This window comes from Balaenoptera borealis (assembly GCF_965194805.1).
Source record: "Balaenoptera borealis genome assembly, chromosome: 6".
NCBI lineage: Eukaryota > Metazoa > Chordata > Mammalia > Artiodactyla > Balaenopteridae > Balaenoptera > Balaenoptera borealis.
Window position 1 is genome coordinate 133,460,498 of NC_138863.1, and position 27,863 is coordinate 133,488,360.

Here is a 27,863-nt window from a genome sequence, read left to right on the forward strand (position 1 = left end):
AAAGAAGCTGAACTCAAAAGAACACGTAGGTACAATTTATTTCTGTAAAGCTGAAAAGCTGGCAGAATTAAATTACAGTGTTTAAGGTCGCGTGCTTGGGTGGCTCTATAAGAGAATAAGGAAAAGCTGCAAGGCCCGATGCTGGCCACCTTTGCCGGGAAGGGGGCTGCTGACCGGGAAGGGCTCGCTGGGGCTGCAATCTCCATTCTCCAGCTGGCCTATGATTTAGCTCACCAATAATTTGTTAAGCTGAAGAGTTATTTTATGCATATTTCTCTCTATATATTATTTTTCAAAATACAAATGCCTAAGAGAATAAAGTCCATACTTTTTTTAACATGGTAAGATTTCACGTAAGGATTTGTGGGGACTGGTACTGGGACCCCACGGAGGGTATTTTAGGGGGTTGGGCTCTCTCTCTCCCCTCCTGGCCCCCTTCCTCTCTCCCTCCTTCAGCATCTCTTCCTCTCCCACAGAAAGCCCCTGCATCCCCTCATCCGCACCACTTTGCTAAGCAGTCCCTCTGCATCTAGACTTTCATTTCCTGGAAAATTCAGGTACATAGAGAAGAGCTTACGACTGACTACTGTTGGGTACCAGCCACCCATGGGTCGGCTGCCCTGGGCCAGGCAGGTCTGATCATCTCTGGCCACGGGCCAGGGCAGGGGATGAGGAGGGGCAGCCCTGGCCAAGCCCTGGTGGCCTTGGTAGAGGGGCTGAGGGTGGCCGGTTTCTCTGGGCGGGCTGAGTGGACAGGACTGTCCCTCCAGCACAAGGACTGCATGGTGTGACCTGGGCACACCGTGGACAGCTAGGTGGCCGAAGGGAAGCAAATCATCTCAGGGCCCAAAAGGAACAAGAGGCCTAACCAGATGGGGAGAACCCAGGACCCCTGCTGTCCAGCTCTATTCACCTGCTTTGGGGACCCAGGGCTGTGGGGCCCCAGACCCCGCTTATCCCCCGTGACGTGGCCCTGGTCCCCACGCCAGGTCTGCATCCACAAGGGAAGCCAGGTCCGCCCCCCGCTGTGCTAGTGGCCATCTCCAGCAGCCAGGCCCCCAGCCCCTTCCTGGGGGAACAGATCCACAGGTTAGCAAACACTGGCATCTCCCCCAGACCTGTCATTTGTTTTTTGGGTTTTTTTGCCTTTAAAAGATTTCTCTTCTTATTGCCTTGCCAGCATCTCCCTCCCATCCTCCCCATTGTTGGGAGTCAGCTGGGGAGGAAAGGGCTTTCCTCACAAACCCTCGGTACCCCTCTGGAGCTCCGCGGGAGCTTTTATCACCTCAGCCCCTCTCTGCAGCCTGTACCCTCCAGGTCAGCCGCGCCTCCACGTTTTCATCACTCTGACCTTCCAGACCGCCAGGGCTGGAGCCGCGCCTTCTAGACAAGGCTCCTGAGAGCGGCAACAGGGCGATCGCCATTGCTGAGCACCCGCCCCACACCGGGAACCTGGGTCTATGTTCACAAACCCCTGCCAAGGAGCCCCTTCCTTTCCCAGGTTTGCAGCTGAGACTTGAGGGGGTCAGGCAGTGCCCTCAGGGTCCAGCAGTACCTAAGTAGCAGAGCCGGAGCTGGACCCTGTCGCTGTCTGGATTCAAAGCCCTGGGTTTGTCCACTCTGTGAACAAAGTCTTCTAGGCTTATCCTCCCGTTTATCCTTGACAGGCAGAGCCTGCTATCACCATTCCCTTTCTACGCAGAAGAAAACGGAAGGTCAGAGAAACTGAGTGGCTCAGACCACACTGGGCCCTCTAGGCCAAGCCCTGAGCCTTTGCTTTGCAGGTCTTCCCGGCTCTCCTGTTCTTTCAGGGACGAGGACTGCCCTGGATTCTGCCTTCCTTCCTTCCGTGTTATCTGAGTCCTATCTACTATCTATCTGTCTATCTATCAAATGACCATCCTGGGGTCATAAGGGATGAACAGCTGGATCTGTCTATCTATCCATCCTTCCCTCCATCCATCCATCCACCTACCAATCCGCCCACCTACCCAGTTATCCATCTATCTATCTATCTATCTAACTATCTATCTATCTATCTATCTATCTATCTATCTATCTATCTATCTATCTATCCGTCTATCTATCTATCTATCTATCTATCTATCTATCTATCTATCTATCTATCATCTGTCTATCTATCTATCATCTGTCTATCTACCTATCTATCTGTCTATCATTTATCTCACAGCCCACGCTATGAAGGAACTCACAATCCAGTAACAAGGATGGGTGCCCGCATGCGCACACACACACACGAATACTCACAAACGTGCATTTTCAGATAACCGCTCATCTATATGTCCTGTTCAGGAGACTTTGACCTCGCACCCAGGGATAGTGAGTCAGAAGAGCTGCTTCAGCAGCCCGGTCCTGGTCCCTCCTCTGGCCAGACACAGCGCTGGACGCCAGGAGGACGGAGAAATGAAGCAGACAGCAGTCCAGCTCCCAAGGAGCTCCTGCCTTTAAGAGAGACTCTCAGATCTAAGCTGTTCAGGGTTTTGTGGGGGAGGGGCAGGCGGCAGGGCTGGGGCAGGGCCTGCCTTTCCCGGTGAGAGGCTGAGGATGCGTCTGCTCGTGAGATGGTCCAGGCCCGCCCTCCGTTTGCTCCGTTTGCTCCGTGGCTTGGGAAAGGGACACAGCATCTCTGGGCTGGGAGCGTCCCTTCTGCAGAAGGACACGGTTTAGCAGCAGCTGCCACCGGAAGAGCTGGGGCTCCTGCACTGAGGGGGAGTTGGTCCCCTTGGCAGCCCAGCCATAACGCAGGCAGACAAGGCACTCTGTCCTTGTGCTGGAGCATCACCCAGCTTGCAGGAGTTTCCCCTCCAACGGGGAAGGGGGCCCAGTGTGGCCCTGTGTCCCCCTCTCCAGCTCGGGGCTGGAGGCCTGTAAATTTCCAGCTTCCTTCACCACCTGCTCGGCACCCTCTCTCCACCAGAAACAGGACCCAGCGCTTCTCCCACAGGAAAGGGGCTGTGGTTTCCAAGTCACTTTACCAACACCGAGGACTCTGGGTGTAGAGGGAGGAGCCAAGGGGTGAATGAGGAGGGGAAGCCCACTGGCCTCGGGCCTAGCTCAGACCCAGCATGTTTGCTTCCTGTGTTCGCTGGTCCGAGCAAGCCTCCGGCCGGCCTGGATCAAGGGCTGGGCAGCAGACACCTCTCTCCCACCCCCTGGGGGAAGGTGCTGCAGCCTCATTGCATGCACTTGGAGACAGGACGGAAGAAAGCTTTCGCCTGCTGTTTGCGATCTACCTGTGGTCACAGTGAGGGCTCTGGGCCAACACCCACCCTTGCTCCCGTGTGCCCAGAGGGTCAGGAGCCAGAGGTGCTACATGTGGGGTGGAGGGTAGGGTGGTCTGTGCCAGGTCCTGGTGGCCCCAATCACACTTTCCCAGACTGGAGTCAGCAGCGTCTTCTCGAGGATTAAGAAATGGTGTGTTTTCATGTTCACTTTAATCTAAAAATGCATGTAAACGTGTTCTGAGCCATCTGCATGGCCCTGAGTCCCACTAGGAATTTCACTGTACTCAGGTCTGTGTTTCTTCCCCATCCATGGTGCTGGGGGCCAAGCAGCAACATGGTGATGGCACTGGGGGACTGAAGGAAGGGATAGCCTGATGCCATCGGGGCACAGGGCACGCACGTGGCATCTCGGGCGTTCAGAAAGATGAGAGCAGAGGGAAACTGAGTTCTGATGTGGCCGAGGTGACCTGGGGGAACCTTCTCCCAGCAGCTGGAAGAGTTTCCCGTCATCAGTGGCGATTTCACATCTGCCGACGACATCACCTGCTGTCTTGAAGTCGTGCTGGGGGCAACGAGGCTGGGAGCAAACTCTGGGTGGGCAGTGAAGGTACCTGCTGAGGTGGAATCAATCTGTGAAGGAGGTTGAAAGTGGTGGGTGGGTCTCCAGAACATCTGAGTCCCCAACAGCCTGACCAGATGAGGACTTTGTTACTAACGACAGCCACCTTTGCCTGGTCCTGGGTGCCAGGCCACCACTGTTTAACCAACAACTCAGTGGAGGAAGTATTGCTATTTCCACTTAGCAGATGACGACTGGTTCAGAGAGGTTAAGTAAGCTGCTCAGAGCTGCACAGCATTCCAACCAGCCCTGTCCTCCTCTGCAGCCAGGACCCTTCCAGCCCCGCCTCGGCCTTCTCCTCTAGTCTTGGGGAGGGCGGCCCCACTCCTGAGACTTCTCAGGGTCACGTGAGAGACAAATGCATTTGCCCCACCTTGACCTTTGCCAGCCTGCCAGGCAACCCAGTTCATAATTAGGTAATTAAGTCTTTGAGTAAACACTGGAGAAGTCCAACCTGTTTTTGTCTTGCTTCAGGAAAACAAAGTCCCAGGAGCTTTCCAGTAAGTTCAGAGAGTTTCTGGCTTGGCGGTGAGTAAACAGGGACAAGCGGCTTCGGTCCTGTCCCCCCGCCGCCCCCCACCCCGCCTTCCGCCCAGTGCGCTGTCTGTTCTCCAGGGCGCGTGAGCCGTGCATGGTGAGGGCAGCTGGCTCCCTGGGGTCTGGTGCTTCTGGGAGTCCCCAGGCCAGGACGCCAGGATTTAGGAACGTCCGTGAGGGTGCGTGTGACCCTTCAGGCCGGGGCCCGCTGGCCAGCGTGGGGCTGGGGGCAGGCAAGGCCTGGGGCTTTGTGAGTTTCTGGATCCCCAGTGATGAGCACATGTTCAGACAAGGGTTTCTTGAGCAAAGTGTGTTGAAGATGCTTCACACTGAGCACCGTCCGGGGCTGTGAAAACCCTCCTGGGCTAAGACCTCGGACAGAAGAGATAGGGGCCCCTTCGGAGACCCTCCTCATCTGCCATCATTTCTTTTCATCGGAGACAGAGTCTGCCTCACCCCACGGAGTGCTCCTAAAGGGGGTCTGGGCACAGAGTGGCCAGGGCAGACAAGAGGGGGCGGGCATGAGAACACCAGGTCCTGGCGCAGGAGGAGGGGGCAGCAGGGGGGCCAGTGTCACCCCCCAGGACCGTTCAAGGCTGGCACTGCACGGAGCTCTCAGCCCGCAGGTTCATTCCAGGGCCGCGCTGGAGACATCGTAAGGGTCCGCTGAGAGCAGATTGGGCATCGTAAGGGTCCACTGAGAGCAGATTGGACATCTTAAGGGTCCGCTGAGAGCAGATTGGGGCAGGCTATGGAGGGTCCGCTGAGAGCAGATCGGGGCGGGCTGTGGCGTGGCCACCTGCCCCGTCTTCACCCCTCTGATGCTGCACGAGGGGCTGGCTTCTGGGCCCTACAGGGGTCTGTGCTCACTGTCCCTCACCTGGGGCACTTGCCACCCCAGGTTAAAATTGTCTACAGACTTACCTGTCTTCCCACCAGACTGTGGGCATCTTGAGGGCAAGCCCATGTGTGAAGTGGCCCTAAATCCTCACCATCAGGCCTGGCACCTGGAACGCAGGAGGGTCTTGGGATGCTCTGTGTGCGAACGTGTGAACATTGATGAAGGCATCTGTGCAAAGAGGGTGGGAGCAGCACCGACAGATGAATGGATGAGCTGTGGTACAAATGTACTGTGGAATATTACTCAGCCATTAAAAAAATGAAATAATGCCATTTGCAGCAACATGGGTGGACCTAGAGATGATCATACTAAGTGAAGTAAGTCAGACAGAGAAAGACAAATACCATATGATATCACTTATATGTGGAATCTAAAAAAGATACAAAAGAACTTATTTACAAAACAGAAACAGACTCACAGACATAGAAAACAAACTTATGGTTACCAAAGGGGCAAGGGGGGAGGGATAAATTAGGCCATGTGATTTCACTGTGGCTAGTGGATATTAGTGGAAGTGTGCAAATTCGGATGTGTTCTCATAGGGAAGGGGCAAACTCTTCTGTCAGTTCTTGCTTTATGAGAAAGGGGCTGGATGAAATGCAATGTGATAGCTGGAGCTCCAGCAGCCATATTGGATCATGAGAATCACTTTGAAGATGGAAATCACACGTGGTGGAGCAACGTTGGTCTGTGAGACCAGGGGGCACCACACAGGCCCTGGGCTGACTCCTTCTGGACTTCAAGAACATGAGGGAGAAAGAAGCTATCTTGTTTGAGCCCTTGCTACTCAAAGTGTGTCCCAAGGACCAGCAGCACTGGCATCTCCTGGGAGCTTGTTAGAAATGTATATCTTGTGTCCCACCCAGAACCGCTGAATCAACACCACAGGTTAATAAGATCCCTGAGTGATTTGTATGCCATTTAAAGTTTGAGAAACACTGGTGTAAGCCACTTTTATTGGCTGAACCTAATTCTGACTGGTCATGGCTGCGATGGCCTTGCTGATGGCCTTGCTTGAGTTCCCCATTATTTAAGGGTATTGAGGCAATGGCTTCTGGGAAAGCCACCCATGAGTAATGGGGACCTGTTCTCATCCTGATGTTGCTGGGAGAGCTCTGTGTGAAGAGTGGGCCTGTCCAGAGTACCGGGAAATATCAGAACTCCCAAGCCTGTGTGCGCATGTCTGTGCATACGCGTGTGTGTAGCTGTGAGTGGCCCCGTGTGCTTGCCTGTGTTTGCAGAGACGCTGGCGGGGCCAATGGACTGTGCTTACCCACTAGTTGTTGTTGCATCTGTCAGGAAAACAGAGGCAGACAAGAGCAGGGGTACATCCAGCCTATGGAGACATGATTAAAATCAGAGTGGCCCTGGGAATTCCCTTGTGGTCCAGTGGTTAGGACTCTGGGCTTCCACTGCAGAGGGCAAGGGCTCGATCCCTGGTCGGGGAACTAAGATCCCACAAGCCACATGGCATGGCCAAAGCCAAAAAATAAATAAATAAATACATAAATACGAAAATAAAATAAAAAAATAAAACCAGATAGGCCCTGTGGTATGTGCCTAAATGCAACCGTTCTGGGAATCAGGCACCTGGGAAGGTGCCATCGTGACAAACAGACCTGGGGTCCCAAGAAGAGAAGAAGCCAGCCTATCCTGAGGATGGAAGCCATGTGGGCTGAGGGCTGATGCCTGAGGCTCCCTTGTCCCCAGGCGTGGGACCAGCCACCTGCCTGCACAGACCGTGGGCGGTGGCATCCGGGTGGAGGGGGCTGACGTCAGGGCGAAGGTCCAGAGCACAGTTCATGAGGCCTGGCCCATGTTTCCCCTGTCACTCCGTGTCGTCTACAGCTTTCTTGCCCCTCCCTGGTCCCTCTCGGAAGAATTCCTTCACGCCTGAGAGCCAGGAGAGCGTCCAGTTCCGAGAAATGGGGGAGGTTTATTTTCTTGCTGCTGGAGGCTGTGCCCTGCCGTCACCTGCCCTCTCTAGGAAGGGAGGGCAGCAGCTGGGGAAGCAGAGGCAACATCACCTGACAGGCATCACTGCCGTGCCCGCCACCCGGCGGGGGTTCGTGAGCCAGTGTGCACTCTTTGCTGGACAAACATCCCCTGGACTCTGGCCCAGAAAAACACCGTGAAGCCAGGTGGGGAAGGCCCGCTGGCATCTGGACACCCTCCTGGGCAGGAAGGGAGTCAGACCTGTCAACAGTTACAAGAGTTTTCTGCTATAGAGGAAGTCGCTGTGTGACTTCGGGCAATGCACTTAACCTCTCTGTGCCTTGATGTCCTTATCTCGAAGATGAAGATGCTAATGTCTCTTTATAGAGTTAGGAGGAGGATAACATGAGTTAATATCTGATACCCTTATTACGCTCACGTCAGGGTCTGGGAGAGACCAGAGGAGGGCCCCCCCCATGCCGTGTGGTGAGGGGCACAGGGGAGGTGGTGCTTCACAGAGAGGCTGAGGATAAGTTGGGGTTTGCCCGGCAGAGACGGGGGAGGAGCATTTTGGACAGTACCGGCCAAGGCACCAAAGAAGAAAGCTGTGGAGGGGGAAGGGTTCAGTCGAGGCTGGAAGGGGTGGAGGGGGAGGCTGCAGCGGTGGGCGGGGCCTCGTCCGGAGCCTCCCAGACACGCAGGCCCACCCGGGAGCCCTCCGGCACCCCACCCGCACGAGCGCTCGGCTGGGACCATTCCCTGGTCCGGGCTGCTCGCTCCTGTGTTTTCTCAGGAAGCTCCTGAGGGCGCAGTCCTGCTGGCCCCTTGTGGTCGCATCCTCGGCCGCAGCCCGGGGCCTGGATGCAGGAGACGTCCCTGGAGTTTCGGCCAGCACATCCGTGAGTCTCATCCTGGGTACCGCCGTCCCCGGCCTGCTCCCCAAGTCACCCTGAAACTCATCCTTCTTCGGGGCTCGTTGCCCCTTGCATGAAGCCTTCGAGAAGACAGCTCCAGGCTCCCTGTTTGATGCCCCCCTCTCCTGTACGCACTCGGAGCCTGGGCGTGGCCTGGGCCGGCCTAGAGCCCGCTTGTGTGCGTCCTGCGGGGAGCGGAGGGCTGGGCCCGGAATGGGGCAGCCCTGCACCTCCATCCCACGCAGAGCTTCAAGACAGGAAGTGACGGGAGCCGCTGAGGACCACGTCTGACTTTCGCTGCAGCCCAACGGGCAGGCCAGCGCCCCTGCGCTGAAACGCGCGAAGCCGGGTTCCCACCCTCGGGCCTTGACTACAGGTGGCTGTGACCGTAGTGCCCGCGCTGACTGCTGGGCCCTACGTTTAGGGCCATCGGGCCCTGCAGCCTGGCCGGGTGCCAGAAGGAACGAGCGGAATCCTCCCAAGCCACCAGCCTCTGGCCTCGTCCTCTGCTTCCTAGGGAAAGTGCTAGGTGTGGTTTTCTCAAACCCAGCTCTGACGGACAGACGGACGACAAAGAGGACAAGGCTTAAAGAAGCAAGCCCTGGGCTGCAGACAGCGGTCCCGAAGGGCTAATTTGCTGGCCTGTGATGGACAGGCGCGCTCCGCGGTGAGCACTGGGTGGTCCCAGGGCAGGGCTTCGCCATCTGGTCGCTGTCAGTGGGGTGGGAGTGCTGTCACTGAGCTCTGAGCCAGCATCCAGCATCTCCTCCTTTTCCTCTCTGCACCGGCCACAGGCCTGGGGTCACAGCCAAGGCTAACAGGAGGGAATTGGGACCTGCAGGTTTCCTTCTACAGAGGGCTTGTGGGAAACAGCGACCACCTGGGCGGGGCCGTGTTCCAGATCGCCGAGGGGGGAGTTACAAGGAAGAGGGTCGGTTTAGAGAGGTTTAACTCTACAACGCATGGCTGTGCGCGAGCAAGTTTTGTTGAATCTTTAACCACGTGGCAAGCGGATTGAGCAACTTTTGGTTAGTAGAAGGTTCTGGTTTCAACCTCCCATCCCAAACTCAATACATCTTACTTTGCTCCCCGCTCAGACTTGACGTCATAGCAGGGACACCCCAAAAGGGGTCTCTTCTGAGACATACACTCCCTCTCGCCTCACCCCAGCCTGGCTTCTGGACGTGGCCACCCTCAGGGTGAGGCCAGGAGAGGAGGACGAGGGAAGTTGTCCCTGGTTTCTGCAGCTGGCAGGGAGCTGACGTGGCGGTCACACACCCAGTGCGAGGGTGTTTCCCAAGGACCGTTTCCCCTTCACGCGGACCCCTCCCTTATTACAGGACTTGGTCCCGAGATCAGGGAGGCCAGGAAATGCCATGATCTGCCACCTGCAAGGTGAGGGACCAGAGAGTGGAGTTCAGCCCGAGCTGGAAGGACTGCGGGCCAGGGGCGCCCGCGGTGGAGCTCGCCGTCTGAGGCTGAAGCCCTGTGAACCTGTTACAGGGGGTGAGGTGCTGATGCTGTAAGGCCAGGGTCCACGGCCCTGAGAACCCAGGGAGCCGATGTGGAGGGCAGGAGAAGATGGTCCCAGCTCAAGCAGAAAGAGCAGATTCACCCCTCCCCCATCTTTGTGTCCTATGCAGGCCCTCTGAGGATCAGGTGATGCCCACCCGCGTGGGTGAGAGTGGTCTTCACTGGGTCAACTGATTCAAATGCTAATCTCTTCTAGAAACACCCTCCCAGACACACCCAGAAATAATGTTTTTAACAGCTCTCTGGGCATCCCTTAGTGCAGTCAAATTGATGTGTAAAATCAACCGTGGCAGGAGGCCATCCTTTTCTCCATGGGGAGGGGAGGGAAGAACATTCCATCGCAAAACCCTTTCCTCCCGCCAAATCCACAAGCCTCGCGCCCGCTCCCCTCCCCCGGCCCGGCCCTCCCCATAGGACTGGGCTGAGCAGGGGCTGGCACTTGACTGGAGCAGGCCTAGGCCTTGGGCCTCCCCGTTAACCGTGGCAGCAGGGGTCTGGCCACTGCCGTTGGCTGCTCTCTTGAAGTCGTGGCGTGGGCCCTGGGCCCCCACCCCTGAGCCACAGGAAATGTCCCCTTGGCCGTAGTACTCACCAGAGTTGCCCAGCGGCTGAGCAAGAAGCCACAGAAAGGACCGTGGACAGTTGATTTTGCATTATACCCGGGGAAGCAAACTTTTCGAAGAGCTTTCACAAACCCTTTCTCTTTTGATCTTCCTAATAGCCTGGTGAGATAAAGCATAGGAGCTAGCACCAGTCATTTGTAGATTTAAGCAGTTAATTAGCATGTCTGCACTTCAGTTCCCTCATCTGGAATATTGGGGATGATTGAATCTACCTCACAGGGCCGCAGAGAGCATTAAGTTTAAAAAGTATGAGAAGTGCTTAGCTTGAATCCTCCAAACGCACAGTCTAGAGCTGGGCAGGCCTGGGTAGGAGACAGCCAAAGAGGCGGGGGAGCAGGAAGGGGTGGCCAGGGGCAGGGTGGGCTCAATCCTATCCTGTTGAGGCTTCTTGGTGGCGCAGTGGTTGAGAATCCGCCTGCCAATTCAGGGGACACGGGTTCGAGCCCTGGTCCGGGAAGATCCCACAGGCTGCGGAGCAACTGAGCCCACGCGCCACAACTACTGAGCCTGTGCTCTAGAGCCCGCGAGCCACGGCTGCCGAGCCCGCACGCCTAGAACCTGTGCTCCGCGGCAAGAGAAGCCACCGCAATGAGAAGCCTGTGCACCCCAGCAGAGAGTAGCGCCCGCTCGCTGCAACTAGAGAAAGCCCGTGCATCAACAAAGACCCAACGCAGCCAAAAATAAAATAAATTTTAAAATCCTGCACTGTTACTTAGCAGCTGTATGCTCTCAGTCAAGTCGCTTACATCCTTGAGATATTTGTTTCCACTTCTGCAAAGTGGGCATACCAGCAGCACTGATCTCAAACCTGCATCCCCGTCACTTTACCCGTGTCACCAAAGGAGAATGCCATCCACCAGCTGCTCTTGACAAAACCAGGGAATCATCTCTGAAATCTCCTCTTCCTCAGACTCCAGGGCACACTATCAGTGTGTTTTGTGGGCTCTATTTCTAAGCACCTATCAAGCCTTGGGCTTTACATTGGGGGTATCCCAGGGCCTTCCCGGAGATGCGGGTCCAATGTGCGTCCCAAGCAGCTGAAAGCAGCTCTCTTCTCTGGCTGGTGACAGAAGCCTGAACTCAGTGGTGGCCACCATTGAAACGCCAGAAGCTCCCAGTAAAATTCTGAAGTGAGTCTGTTACACAGGAACCCTCCCTTAATTTTGTTCTCTAAGAGGCACCTCTTAGACCAGAAACACATTGGTAAGGGGCGTGCTAGCATCTTTGGAAAGTGCTGTGATGCTTGTTCTCTGAAGACCAGGGATGCGGTCAGAGATGGTGTGGCTGAACAGGCACTGACTTCAAGGATGGAGGAGCCTGCGGGGCAGAGGCCGGGCAGTGGCACTGGACCATCAGAGGCAATGGGCGTGGTCACCCTTGGAGAGGGTGGGGCTGGCATGATGGTCGTCTGACCTGCAGGGATCTTGGTTGTGGCTTTGATTTCGGGGACCTTAGGCTGAAATAGACAGGTAGTCTGCTAACAGCCTCTCGGACCTGGCTTGGGCCATCAGGACAGAGAGACATGGCCTCTTAACCGATCAATCCCTAGACCTGATTCAATGCACAGACCCAGAATCAATGGAAAGAATCCATCACCCTTAAAGCAGGACCTTGCAGGAATGTGAATCTGCCTCCTGACCTCCCACAAAGTGACCCGGGTCATTGGCTGGGTAATTCTGCACTGGAGAAATGGCTATTGAACATTGGCTCTGCGCTGAGACTGATTCCTGGAAACTCAAAACATCACTGTGGCCTACCAGCTAGAGGATTTTGCGGCTAAGGTGATAATTGGAGTTTTGACTTAAGTCCACCTCAGTGAAGGCAATGGGAACCAGAATCTACCCCATGTTTATTTGCCAAGGTTTTGAGTGACTAATTTGATTGGACATGCTTGGGAATTGACCGAATCTCCACACGGACTCCTTGGTTTGTGGAATAGTGACAATTATAGTAGGGAAGGGCCATGGGGAAGCTTCCAGAATTCCACCTCCCTATCAAAGCTATCAGCCCATACAATGCCGCATCCTTGAAGAATTTCAGATATTTGTGCCAACGTGGAACATTTGAGAAAAATTCAGTGAAGTGATTTCAATTACACTCTCATACAGCTTGCCTGTTTAGTTGGTACAGAACACATCCATCTTGGAGAATACAGATCATGTAAGCTTATCCAAGTGGTCATTTCAATTTCAGCTGTTATTTTAGATGAGCTATCTTGACAGGCATCAGAGCTGGTAAACCTTTTCCTTTTTGCAGTCCCTCTGAGCATAAAGGCATCAGAAATTCAGTAGAGTTCACCTGAAAAGGATCACGGTGCATCTTCACCATCTGCTGTCTGGATTACATCAGTCTCCTGGCTCTGTGGTACAATTCACTCTAATGCTCTCATCACCCCACACGATATAACGCTAGTGTACTGCCTTGCTGACCTCAAGCCCACAGGTCACGGGGGGTAGAAAGTAACAGGTACTTAAATGCTTTTGCAAGACTTACATGCGCTACAGGATCAGCAATAAATCCCGTTAAAATTCAGGCTACCTCACTGAAGTTTCTGGATTCTGGTGGTCTCGGACATATTGAGATACTCCCTCCAAAGTGAAGGAGAAATTGATTCACTATATCCTCTACTACAAAGAAGGAGGCATGATGCTTTGTGAACTCCTTTGGGCTTTGGAAGGAACATGGAAAGAACCAAATGTTATGTTTGGTTGTGCTCTTCTGATTCATTTACTGAGTGAGCTGTAAGGCTCCCAGTTCTGGGTGGGGCTCAGAGCAAGAGAAGCCTCTTAAGCTGGTTCAGGCTCTAATGTAAGCAGCTCTGTACTTTGGGCCTAATAACCCAATAGATCCAATGGTGCCAGGTTGCTTTAGTAGATCATTGATTGGAGAATCAGCAGAAACCCTAAGATTTTGGAACAAGGCTATGATCTGTTTAGCAAGCAACTCTTCTCGTTTTGACAAGGAGCCCTTGGCGTTACCCTGGGCCTGGTAGAGAAATGGTACACCCGACTGGAAGATGTCAGAAGGTCATGCAGCTTGTGCTTCCCTGGTTAGCTGAGTGTTATCTGCTCCACCAAGCCATAAAATTGAGCATGGCCTGCAAATTCCATCACTTCTTTAAAGGGGTATAGACAATGAAGTATCACCTCACACTGGTCAGAATGCCCATCGTCAAAAAGTCCACAAACAACAAGTGCTGGAGAGGGTGTGGAGAAAAGGGAACCCTCCTACACTGTTGGTGGGAATGTAAATTGGTGAAGCCACTATGGAGAACAGTAGGAGGTTCCTTAAAAAGCTAAAAATAGAGCTCCTATATGACCCAGCAATGCCACTCCTGGGCATATATCTGGAGAAAACTATAATCTGAAAAGATAACATGCACCCCAATGTTCATTGCAGCACTATTTGCAATAACCAAGACATGGAAGCAACTTAAATGTCCATCAGCGGAGGAGTGGATAAAGAAGATGTGGTACATATATTACAACAGAATACTACTCAGCCATAAAAAAGAATGAAATAATGCCATTTGCAGAAGCATGAATGGATAGAGATAATCATACTAAGTCAGAAAGAGACAAATACCATATGATATCACTTACATGTGGAATCTAATTTTAAAAAATGATACAAATGAACTTATTTACAAAATAGAAGCAGACTTACAGATATCAAAAACAAACTTTATGGTTACAAAAGGGTAAATGTGGGTTGGGGGGCAGGGACAAATCAGGACCTTGGGATGAACATACACCTACTACTATATATAAGACAGATAACCAACAAGGACCAACTGTATAGCACAGGGAACTCTACTCAATATTCTGTGATAACCTTTATGAGGAAAGAACCTAAAAGAGAATGAAGTTGTTTATATGTATAACTGAATCACTTTGCTGTACACCTGAAACCAACACAACATTGTAAACCAACGATACTCCAATAAAATTTTTTTTAAAGGGGGGTATAGACCAGACGGGTCCACGCAATTCCTGAAGATCAGTGGTGTACCTAGTGTATTTGATACCCAGAGTCAGAGGTGTACTGGTATGTATTTAACAACCAACTCTCTTGGCGGCGTGGGGGGAGCCCTGATTTATAGTGTTTGCATTTCCCTGGTGTAAATACTACCACTGTGGCTGATTTCAAGCTACCAACAGGATGTCACTGAACACAGAGCAGGAAAGAGGTTTCACTGTTGGCTCCCATGAGCCAACACGAGCTGGCCCAGCAGCCTGCCACTCAGAGTGGATCCTTCTTTCAAATCCCCCTTCCTCTATGCAATAAGATTATTTTCAGAAAATAATCAGGAAATGAAATGAATAATAACGGCCAGAAAGGAAGCACAGACAGTGAAACAAATTTTTCTTGTAATCATGCTGGTAAATATTTTTTAAATAAAAAATAAAATTAATTTACAGTGCAAAAAGAGGAGAAAATGATAGAACATATGGTTTCTGGGTCAGAATTTAAGGAGCTTAGAAGTGCCCACTTCATTCTAATAAGTAAAAAGGCTGAACACACTAAAAAATCAACTACAAATTGCAGGGAGACCCACTCGGGGAGGTGGCGGTGGGGAGCACATTTCTGTGAGTTTTTCCTCCAGAGTTCCACCAGGTCCTCAGAGAAAAACCCTTTCCTGCTTCCAGCAGGGGGAAGGGAAAAGAACCATTCTGAAATACTCTAGAGCATTCTGGTTTTCTTTTTTTAAAAAAATTTTATCTTACGTTGGAGTATCGTTGATGAACACTGTTGTGTTAGTTACAGGTGTACAGCAAAGTGAACCAGTCATACGTACGCAAGTATCTATTCTTTTCCCATTTAGGTCATTACAGAATATTGACTAGAGTTCCCTGTGCTGTACAGTAGGTCCTTGTTGGTTATCCATTTTATTTTTTTAATAATATTTATTTATTTATTTTGGCTGTGCCGGGTCTTAGTTGCGGCATGCGGGATCTTTGTTGCGGCACGCGGACTTTTTAGTTGCAGCAGGCATATGGGATCTAGTTCCTCGACCAGGGATGGAACCCGGGCCCCCTGCGTTCTCAGTGTGGAGTCAACCCACTGGACCACCAGGGAAGTCCCCTGGTTATCTATTTTAAACATAGCAGTGTGTGCGTGTCAATCCCAGACTCCCAAACTCCCAAGAGCCCCCCACCCTTGTTCTTCTCAATAAGACCTGCCCTCAGGAGAGACTATTTTACCACGGCCTAAGCTTCTGCAGTTTTCTCAGCACCTGACAGATGTGGGAGACAGGAAAGGAGTAGAAAAGTAACGGATTCATACTTTTAAGTCACATCAGTGAATTTTCTTTTTTTTTAATTAATTTTATTGAAGTATAGTTGATTTACAGTGTTGTGTTAATTTCTGCTGTACAGAAAAGTGATTCAGTTATATATATATATATATATATATATATATATGTATGTGTGTATATATATATATATATATATATATACATATACACATTCTTTTTCATATTCTTTTCCATTATGGTTTATCACAGAATATTGAATATAGTTCCCTGTGCTACAGAGTAAGACCTTGTTTATCCATTCTCTATATAATAGTTTGCATCTGCTAACCCCAAACTCCCACATCAGTGGGTTTTCTATTTTTTTGAAAAAGGGAAAATACTTTTATCTAAATATTGGTCAGTCACAGTAGTGAAGAACATTACAGTTTCTGATTTTGAGCCTTAGCTTCTGCAAGTTCGTCAATGATTTCATCAGAATTGACTTTCTTTGAATATTAATGTTCAGTGGACAGTATGGTGAGATTTGACAATCTTTGTTCATAGTTGATCAAAGAACACTTTTTGCTCATCTTAACTCCAAAAACTGTCTTACACGTGAAGCAACATATATACAGATCATTTTTGTACAAACAGTTTTAGTGGTACACAGCCACACACATTTATTTACTTTTTATTTATAGCTGCTTTTATGCTGTAACAGCAGAGTTGAGTAGTTGGGACAGATTATATTGCCTTCAAGCCTCAAATATTTATTATCTGGCCCTTTAAGAAAAAGTTGGCCAGCCCTGACCCGAAGGATTGAAAAGAAAGTGTAATAGTATTATATTTAAAGTGTATAAAATTTGAATATATTTCCATCAAAAAATCTGAATTATGATAAATATAAGGACAAAAAAGTTTGTTTCATGTTTTCAGAAAAGTATTTTTTCTCTAAAAAATTCAAAAGGATCTATTACAGTTGTGTGTGTGTGTGTGTGTGTTTGTGTGTGTGTATGTGTGTTTCATATGTAGGCCTCTGAAGCATGGAGCCCAGGGCTGTGGCCCCTCTTGCTGGGTCTAAGGCACCTGGTCTGGCAATTGTCCTATGACCCATAGGCTGTTTGTTGGCTGTCATGACTGTCATGTGGGACCCGACTGCAGGAAAAGATCGAAGAAAGGGCAGACGTTTAACCCATGCTGCCCAATCGTGTTCTCTCTCTCAAAAAAAAAAAAAAAAAAAAAAATTAGTTTTTTGGAAATTTAATCAAGGGACCAGAAACCAAATCAAGTTAATGACAGAGTTCTGGACGGAAGGCCATGAACTTCCACCTTTGGGGTCCTCAGAGCTGTCCCAGACATTACTGGATTCTGTCCTTTGGGTCTTCCTTTTGGGATTTCTAGTTCCTTCCTCAGATTCCACCAGGCCTCCCAGCATCCTTCTAATGGATTCTTTTTTTCTTTTGCTGGTTTGGTCTGTGTTACTTGAAATCAAAAGAACTCTAACACATCCCATGTGAGGGATGATCTGCGTGCCCAGATTGTATGACTCAGGGATAAACCAGCCGGGTGGAGTCAGATAGAGCTGAAATTGTGTCCTGGCTGTAACCACCTACCTGTGGTGTGACCTTGAGCAAGTTACCTAACCTCTCTGAGCCTCAGCTTCTCCCTCTGTAAAACAGCACCATTCCTCTGAAGGCACCGCCAACCTGTGGAGCATCTTTGTAAGAATGAGAGAAACGCCCCTCTGGGCACAGGGCTTGACCACGCCCCCCAGCTGGGCATTTTGGTGCAGTGCCCAGTCTGTATATCGAGGAGTGGTACCCTGGGTGCCGTGGACCCTTCATAAAGTCCACAGATCCCCTGTGCGCACTAACCAAGTCTCCCTTTTCCTCCCCCCTCCCCCCACCCTGTCTCAGCCCAACCACAAACAGCAGAGAAACCAACACACAAGATGTGTTAGGACAGAAGGAATGAAATAATTATGGAGAGGAACGCCACACGAAGTCTCCTAACAGCTGGGTTAGATTCCATGTCACGCTGACCATCCTATCTGTCCGTGTGCCTTTGGGCCCTTGGGAGAAAGTGAACGGGTGCTCGCCGATCCTTTCAACCCTGAATGCATTCACGTGGCCAGCTTTGGTGAACACCTGTGTCCAGGCTGGTTCTGCCGGCTGGCGGGAAGCCCAGCTACCTGAGCGCTCTGGGGGGCACCCCTATGGAGAGGAGGTCTGCCTGTGGGACGTTTATTGGGAGCGATCTGGGGGCTGCACCCCTATGGAGAGGAGGTCTGCCTGTGGGACGTTTATTGGGAGCGCTCTGGGGTGCACTCCTATGGAGAGGAGGTCTGCCTGTGGGATGTTTATTGGGAGCGCCCTGGGGGCTGCACCCCTATGGAGAGGAGGTCTGCCTGTGGGACGTTTATTGGGAGCGCCCTGGGGGCTGCACCCCTATGGAGAGGAGGTCTGCCTGTGGGACGTTTATTGGGAGCGCCCTGGGGTGCACTCCTATGGAGAGGAGGTCTGCCTGTGGGACGTTTAGTGGGAGCGCCCTGGGGGCTGCACCCCTATGGAGAGGAGGTCTGCCTGTGGGACGTTTATTGGGAGCGCCCTGGGGGCTGCACCCCTATGGAGAGGAGGTCTGCCTGTGGGATGTTTACTGGGAGCGCCCTGGGGTGCACCCCTATGGAGAGGAGGTCTGCCTGTGGGATGTTTATTGGGAGTGCCCTGGGGGCTGCACTCCTATGGAGAGGAGGTCTGCCTGTGGGACGTTTATTGGGAGCGCCCTGGGGTGCACTCCTATGGAGAGGAGGTCTGCCTGTGGGACGTTTATTGGGAGCGCCCTGGGGTGCACTCCTATGGAGAGGAGGTCTGCCTGTGGGACGTTTATTGGGAGCGCCCTGGGGTGCACCCCTATGGAGAGGAGGTCTGCCTGTGGGACGTTTATTGGGAGCGCCCTGGGGTGCACCCCTATGGAGAGGAGGTCTGCCTGTGGGACGTTTATTGGGAGCGCCCTGGGGTGCACCCCTATGGAGAGGAGGTCTGCCTGTGGGACGTTTATTGGGAGTGCTCTGGGGGCGCAGCCCTATGGAGAGGAGGTCTGCCTGTGGGACGTTTATTGGGAGTGCCCTGGGGGCTGCACCCCTATGGAGAGGAGGTCTGCCTGTGGGACGTTTATTGGGAGCGCCCTGGGGTGCACCCCTATGGAGAGGAGGTCTGCCTGTGGGACGTTTATTGGGAGCGCCCTGGGGTGCACCCCTATGGAGAGGAGGTCTGCCTGTGGGACGTTTATTGGGAGCGCCCTGGGGTGCACCCCTATGGAGAGGAGGTCTGCCTGTGGGACGTTTATTGGGAGTGCTCTGGGGGCGCAGCCCTATGGAGAGGAGGTCTGCCTGTGGGACGTTTATTGGGAGTGCCCTGGGGGCTGCACCCCTATGGAGAGGAGGTCTGCCTGTGGGATGTTTATTGGGAGCGCTCTGGGGGCGCAGCCCTATGGAGAGGAGGTCTGCCTGTGGGACGTTTATTGGGAGCGCCCTGGGGTGCACCCCTATGGAGAGGAGGTCTGCCTGTGGGACGTTTATTGGGAGCGCCCTGGGGGCTGCACCCCTGTGGAGAGGAGGTCTGCCTGTGGGACATTTATTGGGAGCGCCCTGGGGGCTGCACCCCTATGGAGAGGAGGTCTGCCTGTGGGACGTTTATTGGGAGCGCCCTGGGGGCTGCACCCCTATGGAGAGGAGGTCTGCCTGTGGCATGTTTATTGGGAGCGCCCTGGGGGCTGCACCCCTATGGAGAGGAGGTCTGCCTGTGGGACGTTTATTGGGAGCGCCCTGGAGTGCACCCCTATGGAGAGGAGGTCTGCCTGTGGGACGTTTATTGGGAGCGCTCTGGGGGCACAGCCCTATGGAGAGGAGGTCTGCCTGTGGGACGTTTATTGGGAGCGTCCTGGGGTGCACTCCTATGGAGAGGAGGTCTGCCTGTGGGACGTTTATTGGGAGCGCCCTGGGGGCTGCACCCCTATGGAGAGGAGGTCTGCCTGTGGGACGTTTATTGGGAGCGCCCTGGGGGCTGCACCCCTATGGAGAGGAGGTCTGCCTGTGGGACGTTTAGTGGGAGCGCCCTGGGGGCTGCACCCCTATGGAGAGGAGGTCTGCCTGTGGGACGTTTATTGGGAGCGTCCTGGGGGCTGCACCCCTATGGAGAGGAGGTCTGCCTGTGGGACGTTTATTGGGAGCGTCCTGGGGGCTGCACCCCTATGGAGAGGAGGTCTGCCTGTGGGACGTTTATTGGGAGCGCCCTGGGGGCTGCACCCCTATGGAGAGGAGGTCTGCCTGTGGGACGTTTATTGGGAGCGCCCTGGGGGCTGCACCCCTATGGAGAGGAGGTCTGCCTGTGGGACGTTTATTGGGAGCGCCCTGGGGGCTGCACCCCTATGGAGAGGAGGTCTGCCTGTGGGACGTTTAGTGGGAGCGCCCTGGGGTGCACTCCTATGGAGAGGAGGTCTGCCTGTGGGACGTTTATTGGGAGCGCCCTGGGGTGCACTCCTATGGAGAGGAGGTCTGCCTGTGGGACGTTTATTGGGAGCGCCCTGGGGTGCACCCCTATGGAGAGGAGGTCTGCCTGTGGGACGTTTATTGGGAGCGCCCTGGGGGCTGCACCCCTATGGAGAGGAGGTCTGCCTGTGGGACGTTTACTGGCAGCGCCCTGGGGTGCACCCCTATGGACCGGCCGGGCAGACAGGGGTGGGCAGCTGCCAGGCAGCCTCCACAATGGCCTAGGCCCACCCTGAGGGGTCCCTGAGGATGCAACCCCAGCCGCTGTATCTCTGCGGCTGTCCATCACTCACGGCAGCAGTCCCGCTGAGGAAAGGGGCGTGTCCTCGGGGAGGGGGATCCTGCAGGGGGTTAAGGTAGAGAGAGGTGACTGCGGGCGGGCGGGGGGGGGGGGGTGAGTGGGGGGCGGAGGCACTCCCAGCGGCTGCAGGAGGCCTCCCTTCCTGAAGTGGGACCTAGCGAGGCATCCGCGAAGCCACCTTGTTCTCGTGCTTCTTTGCGCATCTCTCCTGAGGACCTCAGAGGAGGCGGGGTGATGGGCGGAGCCGGATCCTGCATTGCTGGGTCCTCTACCCAACCGCCAGGACGGGGCAACAGAACCTGCCCTCAACTCTGATGGGGCGCGGGCACAAGCCACGGGCAGGAGTGGTTGTTGTGAGCCCAGGGCTTCCTGGGGGATGGGGATCTCGGAAAGGCCTGGAGGGTGGTGATGAATTTGGAAGAGGAGCAGTTATTTAGGAGAAGGAGGACACGATCCGTGAGGCAGGCTGGGATGAGAGCAGTGGGTCCAGGGGCTCAGTGGGGTCCTTCCATAACAGGAAGCCCTGCCCCCTCCTCCAGGGAGGCCTCCAGCTTCTGCCACCCAGGAGGGCTCGCTGCGGGCAGCAGAGGCCTAGCTCAGGAGGAAGGCCTGGGGACGATGAAGCCGCATCCCTGCTGGAGCATCCCTGCTGGAAGGGGTGCGGGAGGCCCTCCTGCCCTCCCCCTAGGGAGGCCCGTTGCTGTTGTAGGGATCCGAGGGGGTGGTAGGGCCACCGCTCAGGGATGGAGTGGGAAGGCCAGGAGGGCAGACACGGGGCGGGAGCCCAGCTGCGCTGGGGGCCGAGGGGTCCGGGAGAGCGGAGGGCAGCGGGGATTCGGGGCAGCCCCACCGGCGTCGTCCAGCGCAGGTTTTTCCACAGCGGAAGGCAGATCGGGATGGCGGGGAGCGCTGATTGCCTTTGGGGCCCCTCCGTGACTCAGAGCACCCTACAGCTCGTTGAACCGGGGCCGTGCTGTGTGCCGTTCCCCCTGCGCTCTGGCGGGTGCATAATGAAGAAGGGATTTACCCCATATGTGGTGACTCCTTCACCCTGAACTCGCCCGCAGGCGGCTTCTCTGGAGCCCGGTGATGTGCAGCGGGACCGCAGCCTTTTCATGAGCTGCTTTACGCTCTCTCCCCACCCCTCCCCACCCATCACTCCCCTTATGTGTAAGGAACGGAAGTTGTTCTCTAAATGGACTCAGGCTTTGAAAGGTTCAAGTCCTGAATTCCCTGCTCGTGGGACTCCGCCTTGGCCACCTGGTCTCCTCCAGCCGGGGACCTGGCTTTGCAGGCACGGATCCCAGGCCAGGGCGGAGCGGAGTTGGGGCGATCAGGACACGAGCCTCTGGTCCTTTGCTCCTCACTCCCCATGCCGGGAGCTGGCCGAAGGCAGAGGCAGCGTGGGGGGGGGGGGGGCGGAGGGCTCGAAGACCCCGCCCCTCCCCAACCCCAGTGCCTCTGCCGTCTGCGACCGCACCCATTTTGTTCATTCCTTTGGGCTAAGGCACTTCTCCCAAATCTCTAGTAGCGCTGCAAATATTTATGATCTGGGCAACCCACAACACGTTACGGTGGGTTCACTTTTCAGCTGGGAGACCATCTCGGGCAATGGGACCCAGGAGGCTAAGTTTAGATGCAAGGAGAGGAGCCCCTCTTGGGAAATAGAGTGCGGGGGAGGGGAGGAGATATCCGGGATTGAAAGCAAAGCTCCTGGGGCTGGGGGGTGGGGGGTTGGGCCTGGCCGGGGGAGCAGAGTGGGGGTGGGGCGTCCACCATGATTCCCCCAGGAAGAAGCTGGCTGCGAACGGTTTTGCGGCTTAGGCCGGGCGAGACTTCCAGTCTGGAGATGGCGAGGCTGGAGATCCGGAGAGAGACCCCGACTGGAGATTCAGATCCAGGGGTTGTCCGCACAGGGGTGGGATTTAAAATCTTGAGCTGGCCCTTGACGGTCCTCGAGGGGGCCCAGGATGGGGGTGGGGAGGGGCTTTGGCCGGGCCTCACAGATAGGCGTTGAGAGAGACGGAGGGCCTTGAGAGCTGACAGGGAGACACGCTGGAGTGAGCTCGAGGCAGGTTTTGTCCCTTTGGGATGATGGCTTTTCCCCAGAGTCAAGGGCTTAAGGAAAGGAGCAAAGCACAGAGCACCTATAGTGCTGCCTTCCAGACTGGTGGACCCAGAGGGGAAGGCTGGGGTTCCTGAGCAAGAGGGGAGCCCAGGGCTCATCCTTTTCACAGGTCCAGACGGGAGGGGCACACGCCCATGGCAGAGACCAAGGCTGGCCATGTTCTGGTGGCTCAGGTCCCAGCAGGCACTGGGGCAGCCCCTCGCAATGGGGTACCAAGGATGCTGGAACTGGGTCTTGCCTTATCGGTCCAAGGGAGCACACGTCCTTCAGAAGGTCAGCTGCCCAACAAGTGCAGTGCCAGCGGGCTGGGCATCTTGGGGCTCTAGGCACCCCAGAGAGAGAGACTTTGTGTCCTTTCTGCTGATGGAGCCAAGTGGGCCAAGTCCTGCCTCGGTTATCTTTGACAAGAGAAGGTGTCAACTGGGCACAAGTGACTCCCCCGCCTCTGCGGATCCTCTGCAAATATATTGCTAAAAATCAGCCACAATCTTACGTTTCAACCATGGAGTTGGTAGCTAAATTCAAAGCATCGCATCACCACCAAGAGTGCATCAGCCAGCCTTGTTCGTGAGGCTTCAGCCAACTGAAGGGACAGCCTGGTGCCTTGGGAAAGAGTCTCATGAAAAGGAGGCGTTGCTGGAGGGGGCCTGAGTGGAGAGGACAACCTTGGGCGCCCTCCCAGTGCAGGACCAGCTCACCCACAGAGCATCCTGAGTGGTGTAACTGAACAGCCCAGGGCTGGGAGGATTCCTTTTTTTTTTTTTTTTTAATTTATTTTATTGAAGTCTAGTTGATTTACAAGGTTGCGTTAATTTCTGCTGTACAGCAAAGTGACTCAGTTCTACATATATATACATTCTTTTTCATATTCTTTTCCATTATGTTTTATTACAGGATATTGAATATGGTTCCCTGTGCTGTACTGTAGGACCTTGTTGTTTATCCGTCCTATATACACTAGTTTGCATCTGCTAATCCCAAACTCCCAATACATCCCTCCCCCACCCTTCTCCCCCTTGGCAACCACAGGTCTGTTCTCTATGTCTGTGAGTCTGTTTCTGTTTCGCAGGTAAGTTTACTTGTGTCATATTTTAGATTCCACATATAAGTGATACCATATGGTATTTATCGTTCTCTTTCTGACTTGCTTCTCTTAGTATGATAATCTCTATGTCCATCCATGTTGCTGCAAATGGCATCATTCCGTTCTTTTTTATGGCTGAGTAGTATTCCATTGTATATATGTACCACATCTCATTTATCCATTCATGTGTCGGTGAACATTTAGGTTGTTTCCATATCTTGGCTATTGTGAATAGTGCTGCTATGAACATAGGGGTACATGTATCGTTTTTACTTATAATTTTGTCTGGATATATAGGTCTGGGAGGATTCTAATGTCAGTTCTGTCACTCACCCAAAGTGGGACTTTGGGCAATTCATTCAATTTCCTCATCTGTCAAATGGGCATGAAAATCCCCAGGTCGCCTGCCTTACACGGCTGTAAAGCGAATTAGATGGTCTCATCGATAAGAAACTAATCTGAAAATTAAAAAGAGCTTCAGCTTCCAGCTTTCCTCGACTCCTCCGCCTGAGTCCACCCTGAAATCTCTGAAGGCTGCAACATCATGGCCCGAATGGGGGCTGTTCTGTTGCCTTCCTGGGCTCCTCCAAAAGGTCAAATGACACTGCAGCTGGGAATTGGGAAGAGCCAGCCTTAGCTCAGCCCTGAGCTAAGAGCAGATGACAAGATGGGAAAACTGGCTCTAAAGGCATGTAAGTTCCTCCACGTGCCACCTCCCACTCAAGGGTCATTTGACTTTCCATCAACAGCGGCTAATGATGTGGGGAGATACGACCCCGGGTGGGGTGGGGGGGTGGGGTCCATTTCTGCCCCTTCCCGTGCTGCGGAGCCTCATGGCGGGCTGAGGGCCTTGGGAGTCTCTGGGAAGCTGCCCGCCTGTAAAGGGCCGAGAAGATTCTTCGGCAGGAAGTGGATGCAGTCTCAGAGGGTGGGGTTTTTCCCTCACTGACCATCCGGGGAGGCGCCTGTCTTTCCTGGGAGCATGGGAGGTGCCCACAGCTGCTTGGGCTGGGTGCTTCTGGAGAGGTGGGGGTCCCGGTTTCTGAGTCGAGGCCAACCCCATCAGCCAGAGTTCATTCCCTTCTGTAGGCGCTCCTTTGACAAAAGGTTTCTGGAGCCCAGCGCTCCACACCGGACAGCATCGGCCCAGAGGATCGGGCATCCAGTCTGATTCACAAGCTCCCTTGTCTGTTAATTTGCAGTTCTGGCTCTGGCGGGGGTCCCCACGCAGTTGTGCTGTCACCTGGGAGCCTAGGCGGTCAAGGGCTGCGTTTCCAGTCTTCCACACACCCATCGTGCGTGGGGCCCGTGGGACTCTGTGGTTTTTAAGGCCCCCCTTGTTCTCTCTGTCCTGGAGGCCAGTCCCTTCCTCAACAGCTGTCCACCTTACTGGTACGACTTGGATATGCTGGTGTCCATGCCTCCTCCACTTGTGGTTCAAGGGTAATCCCAACTATTCTCAGCCAAACATGGTAATCCCAAGCTCCTTGTCAGTGATTGGTGTAGAGTAAGCATGTGACACAATTCTGGCCAATAGGGTGCGAGAGGAAATGAGCTGGGGGAGGAGCTTCCGGGAGAGGTTTCCCACTGACTAAAGAGAGGCGTTAGAAGAGGTGCCTTCTCTCTGCCTCCGTGGTGTCTGTGTGCGATGCCTGGAACATTGGCAGCTGTGTTGAAACCATGAGGGGAGCTAGCATGAGGACAAAGCTCACACACTGAGGAACCGAGCTGAAACACGGAAAGAACCTGGGTCGATGTCACTGAATTGCTGAATTGATCAACCTGGTGCTGCCCTTCCTCAAGCCTTCTTGTTCTGTAAAATTTTCTTCAGTGCCTTTTCTGGTTGGTTTTTCCTGCTCCTTGCAGCGGAAGCATCCTTACTGATGGGGTCCCTGTCTCCATGTGCTTACAGCCTCTTTTGACCTCTTTGGGAGCCGTAGAGATTGGAATCAAGTGGTCTCATACTCTGAAAAAACTGAGCTAAAGCTGCCGAAGTGTCCAGGCTGCATTGCTGGATTTTCCCAAAGCTGTGTGCTTTGGTGACGGGGGTACTGAGCCCGAAGGCCTTCCCCAGAGGTGAGGTGAGCCCGTGTCCTCCGCACCCCTGGCCCCCAGGGCATGAGGGCTGGAGGTCTTCATGCTCATCCCTTGCGTGGGTGGGGGTCATCCCTCCGCTGCCGGCTCACACCGTGCCCCTCCCCCTCCAGGGCATCCACCCTCCAGGGGCCGCAGCTGTTGCCCACCCTCCAGAGCGCTGAGGGTCCTTGGGCTCTGCTGCCCCAGAGGAGTCTGTCCCGTCCCTGCCTTTCAGTCTGTGGCTGCTTTCACCCAAGGTCACTTCCAGCCTGGGAAGAGCAGGGCTTCCGGGAGCAGCGGGGTCAGGGCCTCAGGAACGTCTGGGCAGGAGCCCCTGGAGCTAAGCCGGACATGGAGGGGCCTGGGGTGCGGGGGGCAGCCTGGAAGTAAGAAGAAGGCCATTTGCCAGGGCTGAGGTTCTGGGTCGGGGCCAGGCTGACAACAAAGGTGACCCCCGGTGCTGGGAGCTCCTGGGGGTGCGGGGGGAAAACCGTGTCCTTTTCATCTGAGCTGCCCTGTGCTGGAAAGTTCGGTAAGTGCTCAGGGGACGTGTGTCCAGTAGATGCAATCATTCATTCATTCAACAGAGACATTGTGCCATTTTGTGCTAAGCAAAGAGATACAGTGCTGAGTAGGACAAGCAAGGTTCCGGTCCTCTGGGTCCTACGACCAAGTTGTGGGGGGGGGGGGCGGGCATAAACCAGGAACCGAATAACTGATTAAGCAGCCAGCTAACTAGCTAATAAGGAACGAGTATTTGTAGTTAGAAATGTGTGCTACAAAGCATGACAGCCTGTGTATAGTGTGGGAAGGGAATACTGGAGAAGGTGGACGGGGGTCTAGGGAGGGCCTCACCAGGGCAGAGCCGGGAGGATGAGAGGAGGCCAGCCATCAAAACTCCGCAGGAGGGGTCCTGGGGGAAGAGGCGCCAGATCAAGGACCCCGGGGTGGGGGGAGGGGACCGGACAAGTTCAAGGCCAGGTGTCTGGGAACTTGTGGGGACGCCGGTGGAGTTGAGGCTGAAGAGGATGTTGATGAGCCAGCCTCCTCAGCCCTGTGGACCACGGTCAGGGGGTCTGGAGAGACAGCTGAATGGTTCTGAGTTCCAGAATGCTTGTGTGGAGCATCTGTATCCTCCTCTGCCTAAGGTTATCATTAGTCCCAGAGACCTAACCGGAAGTGCGTCTACATTCAGGGACAAAACGGCACCGACGCAGAAGAGGAGACCAGCGCAGGTCTGAGAGCAGGTAATAGCCAAGCTCTGAGGCATTTGCTTCCACACTCATGTGGACGTGACCTGTGATGTCCAGGGCTGCGGCTCTTCCTGCTTCGCCCTTCTACCCGCTCCCACCCACCCCTCACCTCAGTCTGTCGGCCAGAGCTTAGGTGGTTTTGCCCTGGAGGCCCTGCCACCCACCTCACCCCCAGTGCTCCTTCCACACGGCCCTCCTGGTGGGGGGAGATGGTGGACTCCGGCCAGGGACGACACCCAGCCCCGCCGTGGGAAGCCGGGCCGAGAAAGCTCGGCCCTGGGACGTTCCTGTCCCCGTGCTCCCTCCCTCCCAGGCCCCCCACCTGCCAAGCGCATCTGTGTCTGCCCAGGCCTGGGTTCCCGGACCTTGTGCATCTGGCCTGGCTCTCTTTCTCCAAATGACCCCTGGCCCAGGTACCCTGCTTGCCTCTGCTGCTGGCTGTACCCTTCCCTCCCGAGGATGGACAAGGATGGCATTAGGAGGCTTTGGTTTGGCACCTCTTAAGGACAAGAGTTAATAAAGAAATGGAAAGAGGCCCGGAGGTGAAGGCAGGCCTGGCTGGAATCTCAGCGTTCAGGCCCGTGGGACGCGGAGCCTTCCCTGAGCGACACGTCTCAGCACAGCCTGGTGTCATGAGCCCTTGGTGAACTGTGATACTGTCTTGATGTTGTGGGGTCGCTCCTTGCCTCCCCGCTTCTCTGAGTCCCTGCCGCCTCTCCTGGGATAGCCCCCCTCTTCTCCCCTCCCCCACACTGAGGGTCTCCTTGCCCCTCCCTGCTGCCTCTCAGCATGGGCGTCGGGCCCAGCACTAGGCCAGCCCTGATAGCTATGCCTCCTACTTTGGCTCGGGGCTCCCTCCTCGCCCTGGCCAGCTCTGCAGACCCTCCCGGGCTGTGATGAGGCACGGGTGCCGTCACCTGGGTGACCCGCTG

General features: G+C 54.2%; 1 long non-coding RNA gene across 3 annotated transcripts; it reads left to right on the forward strand.

Moving 5' to 3' along the window:
- The first annotated feature begins 1,022 nt into the window (after positions 1–1,022).
- On the forward strand, positions 1,023–27,863 carry LOC309630774. Of its 3 annotated transcripts, XR_014245928.1 has the most exons (4): positions 1,023–4,392; positions 25,515–25,678; positions 26,827–26,925; positions 27,345–27,863. It is a non-coding gene; the product is annotated as an uncharacterized lncRNA (long non-coding RNA). The 3 variants fall into 3 exon arrangements; XR_014245927.1 differs by having other exon boundaries at positions 25,515–26,925; XR_014245929.1 differs by having other exon boundaries at positions 1,023–4,364; positions 25,515–26,925.